At 44.3% G+C, this 16602-nt stretch overlaps 1 long non-coding RNA gene across 2 annotated transcripts in view; it reads left to right on the forward strand.

Annotated features, from left to right (window-relative positions):
* The window catches only part of LOC133379372 (uncharacterized), a 29753-nt gene extending 16053 nt beyond the window's left edge, over window positions 1-13700 (forward strand). The window contains exons 1-3 of one of the 2 annotated variants that reach the window (XR_009761167.1): window positions 1990-2076; window positions 3724-3857; window positions 13557-13700. This is a non-coding gene — a long non-coding RNA (uncharacterized LOC133379372). Of the gene's footprint in view, window positions 1-1989; window positions 2077-3723; window positions 3858-13556 lie in introns of those variants that run through there. The other variant, XR_009761166.1, reaches the window with a different exon arrangement.
* Window positions 13701-16602: the final 2902 nt, after the last annotated feature.

Below are 16602 nucleotides of genomic sequence, written 5' to 3' on the forward strand. Positions count from 1 at the left end.
AGCAGGCAGTCCCACACATTTCCCCTGGTCTCAAGCTGTTAGGATTTGAATGTTAAGAGCAGCACTTTGAATTGTGCCTGGGAAGAAAACTGTAGTCGACATCATATAGGAAAGATATGTTTCCTGCAGTTAGCAGCCTTGTTACTCTGCTTTACACCAAGTGTAATTTCTGAACTGTCTTCAATGGCTGCCCCACATAGGCTGCATTGCAATAATCCAATCTAGGTGTTATTAGGACATTTATGCCTTTGGTCAGCTCTAATTTTTCCAGGAAAGGACACAGCGGACAACTCAGCAGAAACTGATGCAAAGGTGTTATGAACTACAGAGGATATTGAAACATTTGTCTGCAAGGCTGGATCTTATAATACTTCGAAGGCAGGGGTAGGGAAACTTTTTCAGGCTGAGGGCTTTGTTGCCTTGTGGACAACCTCCGGCGGGGTGGTGGTGTTAGGTGGGTCCAAAGGCAAAAAGTGGGTGGAGCAACAGATACAACTCTTGCCTCTGAATGGCAGGCTAGATTCAAGCTGTTTCTTCACATACCTCTGTCCACCATCCAGACAAGTGAGAGGCCTCATCACAATTCAAAGATACATTCCTAGACGTGCTCAATGATGTAACTTGATGGGCTTGAGTTATAGCTGGCCTGAGCATCAGAAAAAACTTCCTAGCTGTTAGAGGGGTACAATAATGGAACCTATTATCTAGGGAGGCGGTTGGCTGTCCAGCACTGGAGGCATTCAAGAGGCATACTTAGGTATTCTTTAACTTGGATTCCTGCATTGAGCAGGGGGTTGGACTTGATGGCCTTATAGGCCCCTTCCAACTCCGTGCAGGAGGGCACAGAGCAGGGACAGTGAGGGGTTGTAACGCATTTAGAAAGGTCAGATCTGAATTCCCTGGTCAACAATAAGACCAAGCAACAGTGCCCAGTCTTATCCAGACTGACCATCCCTTTATTGGTTCTGATCCACTCAATTTCTGACTCCAGACTTCTGTTCAGAATCTCTAAAGCTCCTGAAGGAGATCAAAAAGAGAATGAGCTGTGTGTCACCAGCATAATGATGACCTTTCACTCTCAAAGCTCTGGTGGTCTCCCACCAAATTCAGGTAGAAATTAAATAACTTGGGGGATAAGGCAGCTTTTCTTGCCTTTATTTTACATATGAGCAGCAAGGGCAGGAGGTGGAGATTTCAAGCTCAGAAGGAGCTTAAATCTTCCTCTGTTTTTGGCCTTCCAACAGCTAGCAGGCAGCAACAGCAGAATAAAAAAATCAGTAGCTCTTGTTGGTTTAGGCTACATGCAAATATTACATTGCTTTCAGAACAGTTAAGGAGACAGTTCCCACAATAATACTTGTTCTGTGTCTATGGAACTTTTTCAAAAGAATACAACCTTGCCTATGGCATGGAGTTCAACAATGGTAGCATTTATATTAATGGTAGCATTTGTATTAAAATGAATGTTTCTAGCCAGAGCTTGGAAGTAATTCGTTACAAGTTATGAATTATTTGCAATTCATTACTTTTTTGAGGAACGAGTGGGTAATTCCTTTACATTATGATTGTAATAGAACTAGGAGTAATTTTATTACTTTTGTGGAGTAATTGTAATGTTTCCAGCCTTACTTTTGGGCACTAATTGCGGGGGGAGCAGGGGACGGTTTCTGCTCCTCTGATTTGTGGATGAAAATCATGTGCCTGAAACTGAGCTTCTGTGCAGAGTCACTCTTCCCTCATGCTCTGTGGGTTGGTAGGAGGCGACGAGGGAGGAGGTGGAGAGTGAGAAGGGGTGGAGTGGAGAAAACAATTGTTTAAAAAAATGGATGGTGGTTGTGAGGAATGGAGTGGAGGGGAAAAGGAGCTGGAGGGCAAGAACATGGATAAAGGAGAAGGAGGCAGCAGCAGAATGGAGATAAAGAACTGTGGAGGTGAAAGATGACAACATCAGTGTGTGTGTGTGTGTGTACTGTGTTTGCACTTGGCACACAAAGTGGCCTCCACCACCCTCTCTGGCTACTGTGCTGCATTTGCAGTATTTTAACTTTTTTGCATCTCGGGAAAATGTATGCTGGGGTGAGTGTCCTTTAGTTGGTGGCAGGGCAGGGTCCGGGAGGTGGTTAAGTGAGAGAGATTATGCTTGCTGGCTGGGGGTGGGGGTTAGCACTTGGTTTGGCATGCAGAGATCTGAGTAGTGGCCTCTGCCTCCCTCCTCACCTCCCTTACCAGCGGAGAGACCAGCATTGCTATCTTATAGATAAAAAGAATTATTCTACTACCTCTGTATGTGTGTGTTTATTTTTAATGTTGTTTTAGGCTACTTAGATGTGCAGCAGACAAAGCCAGCACCTTGCAGGCAATTTATTTTAAAAAGCAACTGAAATGTAATTGTAGTGATTACTTTTGAGAAAAAGTAAAGTTACTTTCAGAGCCATTGTAATTGTAATGGTAATTACTACTTTTTGGGCGATGTAATTTTTAAAAGTAATCTTCCAAGCTCTGTTTCTAGCCCTGATGGATGAGACATTTGAGAACACCTGGGCAGAGTCTGGAAGAATTCCTGGAAGCTGAGCTAACTTCCAGTGGTTATAAAGGGATGCCTGGATACAGCACTTTCTTATGCAAATTTCCTTCATTTTTTCTTCTTATGCACAGAAGAAGCTATTGTTGTTTTTAACAACCCTTAATAACTGGAAATCTAATTCAGTCTTGAATGTGTTCCCCCTCCTTGCCATCAAGGAGTTTGGTGGCTTTTGCTTCCTTTTTTGATTAAGTGCAGCTTGTTGTATCAGCTGAACTCAAATATCAACTATGGCTTGTTTGAAGCAAATCAGTGTCAAACCATGGGTTATGAAGCCAGCTGTGATGTTCCTATATTAATGTATATATGGTAAGTGTTGGTTGTTTAGAAGATACATGGTAAGTGGAGTGAAAGAGGAGGGGGAGTGAATGGGCAGTAGAATGCTAGATGATTGGCTGAGTGTTTAAAATGGCTGAACGTATAAAAGAAAGAGTGAGAGTGGAATCTGGGAGGTGGATGAGGTGAAACTGAGTGGGTTGCTTGGTGGGGTTTAGAGAGTTGTTTGCCAGGAGAGAGTGGAGAAGGAGGGGGGTGGAGTTCGGATTAGTATTGAGTAAAACCATATGCTTATGTGCCTTAAGAAGAAATCTTGTTAATCTTGTTAGCTTTGTTATCTTTAATAAATACTTAATTTGGTTTACCAAAGGCCTGATCCTTGGCTGGGGTTTCACAGACCAGAAGGGAGGGTAAGGTAATGACCAAGGCTGAAGGGAAACTGTAACAAATGGTGGCAGCGGTGAAGAGAATAACAATACCAGTATTCAGAGTCTCTGGGAATACTAGTATTAGGACGTGACTGGTGGTTGCCTAGCAGGGGGATCTGTTGAGATCTGTGCTAGAGTGGGGAGAGAAACAATAAAAAAGGACAGTCCGGACTGGTGGAGTCCCTGGTGGTGCCTAGTGACAGGCAGTAGCCACGCGCATGTAGGAACCTGACAGGGAGAGCCAGGGAAGGGCGTCACACCAGCTTCTTTCAATAAACCATAGTTAAAATTAACCACAGTTTAGGATGTGGATGTAACTGCAGTTATAACAAAAATGGAAGCAAAAGCTTTCCATTTCCTCCGTCATGCCAAAGGAGAAGTCCATGAAGCTCATTCTCATCATGGCAAACCATTGTTTATCATTATGTCCACATGCAGCTGTTATCTACAACCACAAAGAGCCGTAACGCTGGTATAGAAACTGCAGTGCTGGCATGAACCATTCTTCCACAAGGCACTTGTGCTGAAAAATTCAGACACAGCATCACACACTTCAAGCATATCTTGAAAAGGTGAGAAACTAGTGTGTTCGTTAAAAATTTTAAGCCAAGATTTGCAAGAAGGAAAATTCTGCCATATATGGTCAACTAGGTTGGCAAGCACAACAGACAGGACATTCTTGGTGGTGGCTTCACAGTTGTGGAAGTCTCTCCCTATGAAACTACGAAAGGCCCTTTCAGGGCAGGCCTTCAAAAGTGCCCTGAAGATGCATCTGTTCTAGCCTGCCTTTCTTTAACATTTTTTTATGCTGCTGATTCCTGAGACTTGGTGCATCCTTTTGATTCTGGATTTATACCACTCAAATATATCTCAACAGAATCTCCTTTAGTTGTATGCTGCCTTGACCTGACAGTGTATGAGGCTTTCCCAAGGTCACAGAGTGACTCCATGACAGTGTTCAATTTGAAGTCAACCCTCCCCGTTACAACCAGCTTTTGCCCAATCCAGAGAGAAAAAACCAGGGAGGGAAAAAGAAGCTCCCAAAATGCATTTAACCAAACATGGAGAACTCAGCCAATAGGATATGTATAGAGCAAGGGATAGCCAATGTTGAGCCCACCAGATGTTCTGAACTACAACTTGCATCTGCCCCAGCCAATATGGCTAAATGGTTAGGGATTATGCGAGTTGGAGTCTCCAACATTTGGAGGGCACTACATTGGCTACCTAGGTATAGAGTATCCTGCAATAATTTAACTGAACATAAATACATGTTGGTATATAACATAAGATGTTGAACATTTTTTCCTGGGATAGAGAGATTCTGTCATGCCATTACCAAGAATAATCTTTTATACAGTATACAGTACTATAGTCAGCATGGATTTTTTGCATTCCATAATGTTAAATTGAAAATAACCCCATGCCATACTGCTGCTTCCCATAAGCTCATTCAAAACAAAACATTATAAAACTTATAGTCTTGAACTCAGAAATGCTTGCTTAACAACCCTCTAAGTTTTCATGGTAATACACAAAACAGTCAGAAAGAATTGAGAGTTCAAAGTGTAAAAAGAGAGAGAAAAAACCAGACCCCTGTTGGACTTTTTTCTGTCCGTGTTCTCATAATTTGTTGAAATTAATTAAAAATCAGCCATGTTCACAGAGAACCTGTAATCCTGTTACTGATCTTGCCCCATACTCTGACCTTCATCTTCTGGAGTTTAAAAGTTAAAAAAAGCCTGACTGATTTTTAATTAATGTAAGAAATGTAGCATTAAAGTTTATGATGAGCCCGGGCATGCTCAGTGAGAACCAGCTGTCAGTGTTCTAAAAGCCAGTCTCACAGCTGCTTGGCTTGGCTAATCAGGGGGGCACACCCACGCAGACTTTTATTTCACTTTAGACAGTCATGGCTTTCCCCTGGGAAGTGTAGTTTGTGAAGGATGCTGAGAGGAGACTCCCATTCCCCTGACAGAGCTCCAGTGGCCACAGTGGTTTAACAGTCAGCCACTCTGATTGAAGCTCTGTGAGGGAAACAGGGTGTCTCCTAGCAACTCTTAACATCTTTCACTTACACTTCCCAGGATTCTCAGGGGGAAGCAATAACTGTCTAAAGTGAAATAAAGGTCTGGTGTGGATGTGACCAGGGACAGCTATGGTTTACATTTGGGTGGGAGACTACATGTGCCTGCTGTAGAATAAAAAGGTGGGGGAAACACTGAAAAAGAATGATACTGTTCACAATGTTTTCCTTTTTGAAAGGAAAAAGGCTTCCCTCTGCCCAGTGCCCACCCACCCTCCCAGCCAATCTCTTCCCCTCCCCCTCCCCTCCTTCCCTCTTCCCCCCTCCCTGTGCCTCCCCCAGGTCAATTTCATATATCCTAAGCATGATTGCCCCCTTTAGGATGCACACCTTAACATGGTGAGGGGGTTTGAGAGTGTTGAAGAAGCTGAGAGCAATGCCGTCAGGAGTCTAGACCAAGAGGCTAGACTCCTAGCAGGGGCACCCATGGCGGAATGGTCTAGAATAGACTGGAATGGGACATTTTCAATCAGGCAACTACAAAATATTTTATGCAGGAAATGAGAAATCAAGAAGAAATGGAGTTGCTTTAATAGTGAGAAGTGATGTAGCAAAAGCAATTAGGAGCTACAATGCAAGGTCTGAGCGAGTGATATCAATGAGATTAAACGGGAAACCTAACCATCATCCAAGTCTACGCTCCAACATCAAACACAGAAGAAGAAGAATTGGAGAGATTTTACGCAGAAGTACAGGAGGAAATTGATCACACACCAAAACAAGATGTGCTGATAATCATGGGGGACTGGAATGCAAAAGTAGGGAATGGAGAAGAACTAGGAATTGTGGGGAAATGGGGCTTAGGTGACAGAAATGAAGCAGGAGAAAGACTTACTGAATTCTGTGAAGCCAATGATTTGTTTCTTGCCAACACATCTTTTGAGCAACCAAAAAGATGACTGTATACGTGGACATCACCAGATGGTCAATATAGGAATCAAATTGATTATATAATTGGAAACAGAAGATGGAGAAGTTCCATACTTTCTGAAAAAACAAGACCAGGAGCAGACTGCGGTACAAATCATGAACTGATCGTATCGAAAATCAGAGTAAAGCTAAAGAAGAACAACAAAGCACTCATAATGCCAAAATACAATTTAAATAACACCCCAGAAGAATATAAAGATCAAATAAGGAACAGGTTTGAGGCTTTAAACTTAGAGAACCAGAAGAACTATGGACTGAAGTCAGGGACATTATCAGGGAAGAATGCAAAAAGAAAATACCTCTAGTTAAAAAGAGAGAAAGACCTCAATGGATGACTGAAGAAACTCTTAAAATTGTTAAAGAGAGAAGGAAAACAAAAGCAAAAGGAGATAGAAACACGGTCAGAACCCTCAATGCAACTATACAACGACTAATACGTAGGGACAAAGGAAACTATTACAATAGTTATTGTATAGAAATAGAAAAGGTCAACAAAATGGGAAGAACAAGAGCCCTATTCCAAAAGATTAGAGAAATGAAAGGGAAATTTAAACCAACAGTAGGGATGTTGAATAATCAACAGGGGAACACACTGACTGACCGAAATGAAATAAAAGGAAGATGGAAGCAATACACTGAAGAACTCTATAAAAGAGATGACAGGATGACAGATTCATTCACGGAGGAACCATATGATGAAGAACCAGAAATTTTAGAATGTGAGGTGAAAGCTGCTCTTAAAATTTTTGGAAGAAACAAATCACCAGGAATAGACGGCATGCCAATAGAGTTGCTACAAGCTACTGAGACTGAATCTGTCCAAATGTTGACAAACATTTGTCAAGAAATATGGAAAACTAAACAATGGCCCACAGACTGGAAGCGTTCAATATATATCCCACTTCCAAAGAAAGGGGGTCCCAGGGAATGCAGTAATTACTGAACTATTGCCTTAATATCCCATGCAAGTAAAGTAATGCTCAAGATTCTACAACAAAGGCTCTTACCATATATGGAGTGAGAAATGCTAGACGTCCAAGCTGGATTTAGAAAGGGAAGAGGTACCAGAGATCATATGGCAAACATACGTTGGATAATGGAACGGAGCAAGGAATTTCAGAAGAAAATCACCCTGTGCTTTATAGATTACAGCAAAGCCTTTGACTGTGTAGATCATGAAAAACTATGGAATGCTTTAAAAGAAATGGGGGTGCCACAGCATCTGATTGTCCTGATGCGCAACCTATACACTGCACAAGAGGCTACTGTAAGAACAGAATATGGAGAAACCGATTGGTTCCCCATCGGAAAGGGTGTGAGACAGGGGTGTATTTTATCACCCTATTTGTTTAATCTGTACGCAGAACATATCATACGGAAAGTGGGATTGGACCAAGATGAAGGAGGTGTGAAAATTGGAGGGAGAAACATCAATAATTTAAGATATGCAGACGATACCATACTCTTAGCAGAAACCAGTAATGATTTGAAACAAATGCTGATGAAAGTTAAAGAGGAAAGCACAAAAGCAGGACTACAGCTGAACGTCAAGAAGACTAAAGTAATGACAACAGAAGATTTATGTAACTTTAAAGTTGACAATGAGGACATTCAACTTGTCAAGGATTATCAATACCTTGGCACAGTTATTAACCAAAATGGATACAATAGTCAAGAAATCAGAAGAAGGCTAGGACTGGGTAGGCAGCTGTGAGAGAACTAGAAAAGGTCCTCAAATGCAAAGATGTATCACTGAACACCAAAGTAAGGATCATTCAGGCCATGGTATTCCCAATCTTTATGTATGGATGTGAAAGCTGGACAGTGAAAAAGGCGGATAAGAGAAAAATCAACTTATTTGAAGTGTGGTGCGGGAGGAGAGCTTTGCGCATACCATGGACTGCGAAAAAGACAAATAATTGGGTGTTAGAACAAATTAAACCAGAACTGTCACTAGAAACCAAAATGATGAAACTGAGGTTATCCTACTTTGGACACATCATGCGAAGACATGAATCACTAGAAAAGACAATAATGCTGGGGAAAACAGCAGGGAGTAGAAAAAGAGGAAGGCCAAACAAGAGATGGATTTATTCCGTAAAGGAAGCCACAGACCTGAACTTACAAGATCTGAGCAGGGTGGTTCATGACAGATACTCTTGGAGGCCACTGATTCATAGGGTTGCCATAAGTCGTAATCGACATGAAGGCACATAACAACAACAAGCATGATTTTACAGGAGTAAATCCCACTGAACTAAAAGCATGCAAATGATCAAACCTGCCCTCCCCTCCTCCTCCCTCCTATCCCTTCCCTCTTCCCTCTTCCCTCCCCCTTCCTTCACTCCTTCCTCCCCTGCCCTATCCCCTTCCAATCCCCTCCTTTCCCCTCTCCCTCCCCCTCCCCTCTCCCTCCTCCTCCCACATGGTCAGCTTTACTTATCTTAAGCATGATTGCATGGGAGTAAATCCCATTGAACTCAGTTAACATGTAAATGATCAAGCCTGCTCTCCCCTCCTCCTCCCATCCTTCCATCACCTCCCCTTTGCCCCTTCCCTGCCTATTCCTTTGCCCCTTCCCCTCCCCTTCCAATCCCCTCCTTCCCCCTCCTCCTCCTTCCCCTCTCGTCTCCCCTTCCCCTTCCCCCCATGGTCAGTTTTACCTATCCTAAGCATGATTGCACAGGAGTAGTAATACAAGACCACCTCATGTCAAACTGCTAAGCCCCACCCCTTTTGAGTTTGATTGATGACATCAGCGGAAGTCCCATGCCGGAAATCCCACCCTTCTATTTCCAGTTCCCCTGATGACCTCACCGGATATCCTGTCCACCAAAAGCCCCTGGAAACGGTATCCATGTGACCCCCCATGAGCACATGCCCCCCACTGGACCAATGGGTGTATTTTTACTCAAAACGGGGTCCTGGATTGGTCTCTATAGGGGCATGTGACCCCTCTATTAGCACGTGGTCTCCAATCTGAAGAGGTTTCCACCTCCCTCTCCAGATCGGCCTTGCAGGACCAGGCCCCAGGTACTCAGCCAGCTGTGCCTGATACCGTTCCATCTGTCCCTTCTTTGGAGGGGATATATAAGCCGGTTGGCTGAGGGGGCTTGGGAGACCCATTGCCTGCTTGGGAGACCCACTATCTTGGCCAAGTCGGCCGCTGCAGTCCCATCTGATTGAGTGTTGAATGTTTAAACGCCTGTTGTTATTGTTTAATTGTGGACTGTGTTTAGTGTGTTAGTGTGAAGGAGTTTGAGTCTTTATTCGAATGTATTAGTTTGAATCTTTGTGTAGTTAATTTGTGGATTGTGTTTTGTGTGAATGAGACTGAGTGAGTGTATGAGTACGTGAGTGTGAATTTATGTGTATTTTACTATGTGCCTGGGAGAGAGGACTTCGCTCCGAGCGGGGGGACTTTCGGGGGCCCCAATTAATGTAGTGACGGGTAATGGGAGGTATGGTGTTGTGAGGAGAACATGCCAGATAAGGGGAACTCGTCCCAGACAAGTTGTGTCTGTACCTTGTTCCGGTCCTCCTCACATCCGCAGGACTGTTGGTTGTCCTATCAGCCAGCTCTCGGATCTCCAAGTGTTGCTCCTAAACGCCAGGTCGGTACATAATAAAATCTCCCTCGTCCACGATTTAATTGTCAATGAGGGTGCCAACCTGGCATGTATAACTGAGACCTGGGTGGGTGATCAGGGAGGAGTTACTCTTTCCCAGCTTTGCCCACCTGGGTATATGGTTCAACACTGTGGTAGATCTGAGGGTCGGGGAGGTGGAGTGGCTGTGGCCTATAGGAGTTCTCTCTCGCTCATCAAGCACCCTGTCCAGGTAACGACTGGCTTGGAGTGCCTCCACCTTGTGCTGGGTCAAGGAGACAGACTGGGAATCTTGTTGGTGTACCGACCACCCTGCTGCCCAACAGCTTCCCTAACTGAGCTGACAGAGGTAGTCTCGGAGGTTTTGTTGAAGTCCCCCAGACTATTGGTACTGGGGGACTTCAACATCCATACCGAGGCTGCTTTATCTGGGGCGGCTCAGGACTTCATGGCCTCCATGGCAACCATGGGGCTGTCTCAATTTGCTACTGGCCCAACGCATGTGTCGGGACATACTCTTGATTTGATCTTTGCCACTGGACACGGAGATGGTGATCTGGAGGAGGGGAGTTTTTCATCGACCCCATTGTCATGGACAGATCACCGCTTGCTGAAGTTTAGGCTTACAGCCACCCTTTCCCTCCGCAAGGGTGGGGGACCTATTAAGTTGGTCCGACCTCGGAGACTAGTGGATCCTCAGGGTTTTCAAAGGGCTCTGGGGGATTTTCCGGCTGATAAGACAGGCAGTCCTGTCGAAGCCTTGGTCGCACTGTGGAATGCGGAAATGACCCGGGCTGTGGACACGATCACTCCTGCACGCCCATTCCCATGCAGAGCTCATGCAGCCCCGTGGTATACCCCGGAACTGAGAGCGATGAAGCAAGAGAGGAGAAGGCTCGAGTGCAGATGGAGGCGTACTCCTGACGGATGCAATTATGCCTTGGTAAGTGCCTCCACTAAGTTGTATACAGAAGCGGTGAGGGCAGCGAAAAAGCGACACTTCGCTGCCACCATTAAATCATCCCTCAACCGTCCAGCGGAGCTTTTTAAAATTGTCCGAGGGCTTTTACACTCTAGTCCTCAGGATATTATAGAATCTTCGGAAACCCGCTGTAACGAGTTCGCTGGGCACTTCCAAGACAAAATCTCATGCATCCGCCGGGACTTAGACTCCAATATTATGGCAGTTGAACCTAATGAGGTATCTGGAGCATGGTCTTGTCCTCATTTATTGGATGAGTTTCAGTTGGTACAGCTCGAGGACATTGACAAGGTGCTTGGACTGGTGCGTGCAACCACTTCTGTACTGGATCCTTGCCCCTCTTGGCTAGTGAAAGCTGGCAGGACTGGAACAGCTGGCTGGGCCAGGGAAGTGATAAATGCCTCCTTGAGAGAGGGAGTGGTCCCTAGTTGTTTGAAAGAGGCGGTAGTGAGACCACTCCTGAAGAAACCTTCCCTGGATCCAGATAATTTGAACAACTATAGACCAGTAGCGAATGTTCCATTCCTGGGCAAGGTCTTAGAACGTGTGGTAGCCAGCCAGCTCCAGGTGCTCTTGGATGAAACCGATTATCTAGATCCATTTCAATCTGGTTTTAGGCCCGGTTTTGGCACCGAAACAGCCTTGGTCGCCCTGTATGATGACCTATGTCGGGAGAAGGACAGGTGGAGTGTAACTCTGTTGATTCTCCTTGATCTCTCAGCTGCTTTTGATACCATCGACCATGGTATCCTTCTGGGGAGACTCACAGAGTTGGGAGTTGGAGGTACTGCTTGGCAGTGGCTCCGCTCCTACTTGGTGGACCGCCTCCACAAGGTAGTGCTTGGGGAGCATTGTTCGATACCCTGGACTCTCCATTGTGGAGTCCCGCAGGGATCGGTTCTGTCCCCTATGCTTTTTAACATCTACATGAAGCCGCTGGGTGCGGTCATCAGGAGTTTTGGAGTGTGTTGTCACCAGTATGCTGATGACACGCAGCTCTATTTCTCCTTTTCATCTTCATCAGGTGAGGCTGTTAATGTGCTGAACCATTGCCTGGCCGCGATAATGGACTGGATGAGAGCTAATAAACTGAGGCTCAATCCTGACAAGACTGAGACGCTGTTGGTGAGTGCCTTCTCCGCCCAGATGGTGGATGTTCAACCTGTTCTGGATGGGGTTACACTCCCCCTGAAGGAACAGGTTCGTAGCTTGAGGGTTCTTTTTGATCCATTCCTGTCTCTCAAGGCTCAGGTGGTCTCGGTGGCACGGAATGCGTTCTACCACCTTCGTTTGGTAGCCCAGCTACGCCCCTATCTGGAAAGCGATGACCTCACTTCAGTCGTGCGTGCTCTGGTAACCTCTAGATTGGATTACTGCAATGCGCTCTACGTGGGGCTGCCTTTGAAGACAGTTCGGAAACTACAGCTAGTGCAAAACGCAGCTGCTAGACTGTTGACGAGGACCAGGCGGTCCGCACATATAACACCTGTCCTGGTTCGTTTGCACTGGCTACCTATTTGTTTCCAGGCTAAATTCAAAGTGCTAGTTTTGACTTATAAAGCCTTACACGGCGCAGGACCACAGTACCTAGCGGAACGCCTCTCCCGATATGAACCTACCCGCTCACTACGTTCAACATCAAAGGCCCTCCTCCGAGTCCCGACCCACAGAGAGGCTCGGAGGATTGTAACAAGATCCAGGGCCTTTTCAGTAGTGGCCCCTGAATTATGGAACAGTCTCCCCGATGAGGTACGCCTGGCGCCTACACTTTTACCTTTTCGGCGCCAGGTTAAAACCTTTTTATTCTCCCAGGCATTTTAACTTAATTTATTTTTTAGCTTTCAATTTATACCAGGCTGTTTTACTGTTTAATATGTATGCTTTTTACTGACCTTTGTAATTTTATTGTATTTTACTCTATGTTGTGCACCGCCCTGAGAGCCTTTTGGCTGTGGGCGGTATAGAAATCGAAAAAAATAAAAAAAATAGGGATAAGTAACCCCTCTACAGCTACGTCACCCAATAGGGGGAGGTTTTGAAGACCTAACCAATCAGGAGAGGGGCTGGAGAGACCTAGTACAGAAGTGCATTTTGCATGCCCAGACACGTTCTGAGGATTGAACATGGAACCAGCCAGAGAATCAGCAATGGGGCTAGTAGGTTTTTCCTATCCTCTAGCACCTTTGAAAATGTGCTCAAAAAGGCGGGTAAAGCCTAGGAGATTATTGTTCCTACCAGCGAGTATGAAAATTAACCATGGAAAGGAAGAACCAGCGCATTTCAGACAAAAAGGTTCTGTTTCAACAACAAACTTACCTGTGGCGGTGTTTAATGCTGGACAAGATCCAGACCCTGAAACCTCATTCCAGGCAAATTCTAGTGATCCCTGGTCCGACACAGAGTATGAATGTGGGTGTGTACTGAAGGCTCATTTCCTGAAGGAAGAAGAACTTATGAAATTCACAGAGGTTGTGGATGGAAATGTACTTTTTAAGCCCTTGGGCGAAATGGGGGCTGAATGAGTGGCTGGAAGATTTAAATGAGGGCATGGAGCAAGCGTGTCCACAGGTAGGTGTTTTGTTTCTGAGCTGTATTTTTATTAGTGTGTTGTTTTTCCCAGTTTGGTGCAACCTCAATGTTAAAGTGCCTCTCTTTTTTTCTACAGGAAGATGTGATGCATGATGGTGATTTGGATAATCTACACATTGAGAGTTTGCAGGCTGTTAACATTTCCTGCATTTCATGTCTCTGTCCCAAGCCTGAACCCTTGAACCTGGAGTTTTTGTACCAATAAAAATAGTTTGCTTTAGCCCTCTGTGTCCATACCTGTATCAACCAGCAATATGGGAAAACATGATGAAATTATAAAAAACACATATTACACACCTGAGGAGGTTCGGAGCTTTGGGGAAGTGAACCCTCTATTTCAGGAGGCAAAAAAGCAGAGTAAAACACTAAGAAGGAAACATGTTATGACATGGCTTTCAGACCAAGATGCTTACACATTGCATAAGCCAGCCAGAATCCACTTTAAAAGAAACAAGACTATTGTGTCTGATATCGATGCCCAATGGTAGGCAGGTTTAGTAGATATGCAACAATTTTCTAAGCACAACAAGAACTATAGGTACATTTTAACAGTCATAGATATTCTGTCTAAGTATGCATGGGCATTGCCTTTAAAAGACAAGACAGGCAAAGAGGTCTCTAAAGCTTTTAATGTTATATTCAGTCAGAGTGGAAGAAAGCCGAGAAAGCTCCAAATGGACTGTGGCAAAGAATTTCTACACAGAGCCATAAATGGAATGTTAAAACAGCATGGAGTTCACCACTTTGTCACCAATAATGAAGTAAAAGCTGCTATTGAAAGATTTAACCAAACTCTGAAATCAAAGATGTGGAGGTATTTTACAGCTAACAATACCTATAGTTATATCGATATCCTGCCACAACTCTTAAAAAGTTATAATCATAGTTTTCACAGAACTATCAGAGCAAGGCCTGTTGATATTAACTGTTCTAATGCCCTGTCGGTATGGAAAACAATTTATGGAGATTCTATTTACAGAAAAGAGGTATCACCGCTGTTCAGGAAAGGAGACCACGTGAGGATTTCTAAAAGCAAGCGGGTATTTGTCAAGGGCTATGAACAAAATCTCACCACAGAGCTGTTTATAGTGGATCAGGTCATCAAAAGAAGGAGACCTGTCTTCCTATTAAAAGATTATGCGGGGGAGCCTGTAGTTGGTTCGTTCTATGCTGAAGAATTGTAGAAGGTTAATGCCAAATACGACAAGTTGTAGAGGATTGAATAAATTCTATCAACAAAAGGCAGGGGTAGGAAAAAGTATAGTTTAGTGAAATGGTTAGGCTGGCCCAGTAAGTTCAACAGTTGGGTACTTGCTTCTGATCTTCATGAACCTGCACAGAAGAATGGTGGATAGCGGTTTTTACATTACCCTGCCTAGCAATGCCTATGTAACTGTTTTCCCACAGAACACTAGCTCAGCCTTTACTATTCGCCTAGCAAGGCCCCTGGATCTGCCAGGGGCATGGGAAGTAGGGCTAGTTGAGATACAGTACGCACACAGCTGGAACAATCTAACATCTGATTCCCTATTTGAAATTGGTAATGGAGAAAAAACATGGTCCTACCGTCTGCGACATGGTTATTACTCAAGCATCCCTGAACTGCTGGAAGATATGAACAGCATTATACTAGACTAGAGCAGTGAGCACTCCGATGTGGTCCTACACTATGACCAAGTGACTAGAATGGTTAGACTTAAATCAGATGATGCTTACACATTTAAAACCAGCTAAGAACTAGCCCACATATTAGGGTTGTTTCCCAACAACCGTGTACAACAGCTGCCTTTTACAGCAGACATTATAGGAGGCTTCAACACACTGTACATTTACACAGACATCGTAGAGCACCAGATAGCTGGGGACTTCTATGTACCCTTATTGCACTCTGTACCGGTGCGTGGTCAGAATAACGAGTGTGTCAACATTCTTTATGACAAACCACACTATATTCCTGTGAGTAAGCATCATATTGACACCATTAATGTTGAAATAAAGACGGATCAGAACAAAAATGTACCATTTCATTTTGGAAAGGTGATTGTGAAGGTACACTTTCACCCTTGCAGAGGTTTGCTGTTTTAAAAATGGTGATACTGAAAACCTATGGTGACCCAATCCTTTACCGTGATTATTACAGGGCCCAGGCTGGAAATGCTCTTCCGGGGTACCATGGCATGCCTGTTATGTATGGGGCAGGAATCAGGGGGATATTCAGGAGCCTTTTTTGAAAAGCCGTTCCACTTTCAAGAAGAGGCCTAGAGATTATTAAACCACATGCTAAAACAGCTGCTCGGAATATCGCTAAAGATGTGGTTGGGCAGGTTACTCAGGCAGTTTTGAATAGAGTTAATCCATAACCCCTACAAGAGGGCTCAGGGCTGACGTATATTAAAAGGAAAAAGGCCTTGAAAAGAAAAGCATCATGGGTACAATTAACAGGCCCTCCCTGACCTTTTAAAAGAGCACCACTAATGAGGAAAAAGCCTCAGAAGCAGAAAGCTGCAAGAAAGAAGAGGCATACAGTACCAGCCCGAAAAAGAGATATATTTTAAACCAGCATGGCTTTCATCCATTGCAGTTCTGAGGAATGCACTAAATCTGAATTAGATTTATTCCAGATTGGGCCTACACAGACCAGTATTGAGGGAAGCCTGTTTATCAAAGTGCCTCCCTTGGCAGCGCTGACGGAAACTGCACCACTAGAATTCTACATCGCTGGAAATGGTGAAGATTATATGGATTTAAACAATACATTGCTATATGCTGCAAAATTGTGAATCATGATGGAACAAACCTGGCCAGAGATGCTAATGTGGCTCCGGTGAATTATCCATTGGCCTCCATCTTTAGTCAACTGGATGTGACCCTAGGAGACCGACTCATCAGCCAGAGCAATAACTGCTACCCTTATAGAATCTGTGCTGAACTACAGTGATGATACCCTAGCCACACAATTCTCTGCAGGGCTATTTTACAAAGACACACCTGGAGAACACGAAACAGCAACCCTGGCTGGGGATAATTTAGGCTTTGTTAGAAGGGCTGCCCTGACAGCTGAAAGCTGGAAAATAGACCTCCTAGGACATCTCCATGCTGATCTGGTTTTTCAAGAAAAGCTG

The sequence above is a fragment of the Rhineura floridana genome, chromosome 3, assembly GCF_030035675.1.
Source record: "Rhineura floridana isolate rRhiFlo1 chromosome 3, rRhiFlo1.hap2, whole genome shotgun sequence".
Classification (NCBI taxonomy): domain Eukaryota; kingdom Metazoa; phylum Chordata; class Lepidosauria; order Squamata; family Rhineuridae; genus Rhineura; species Rhineura floridana.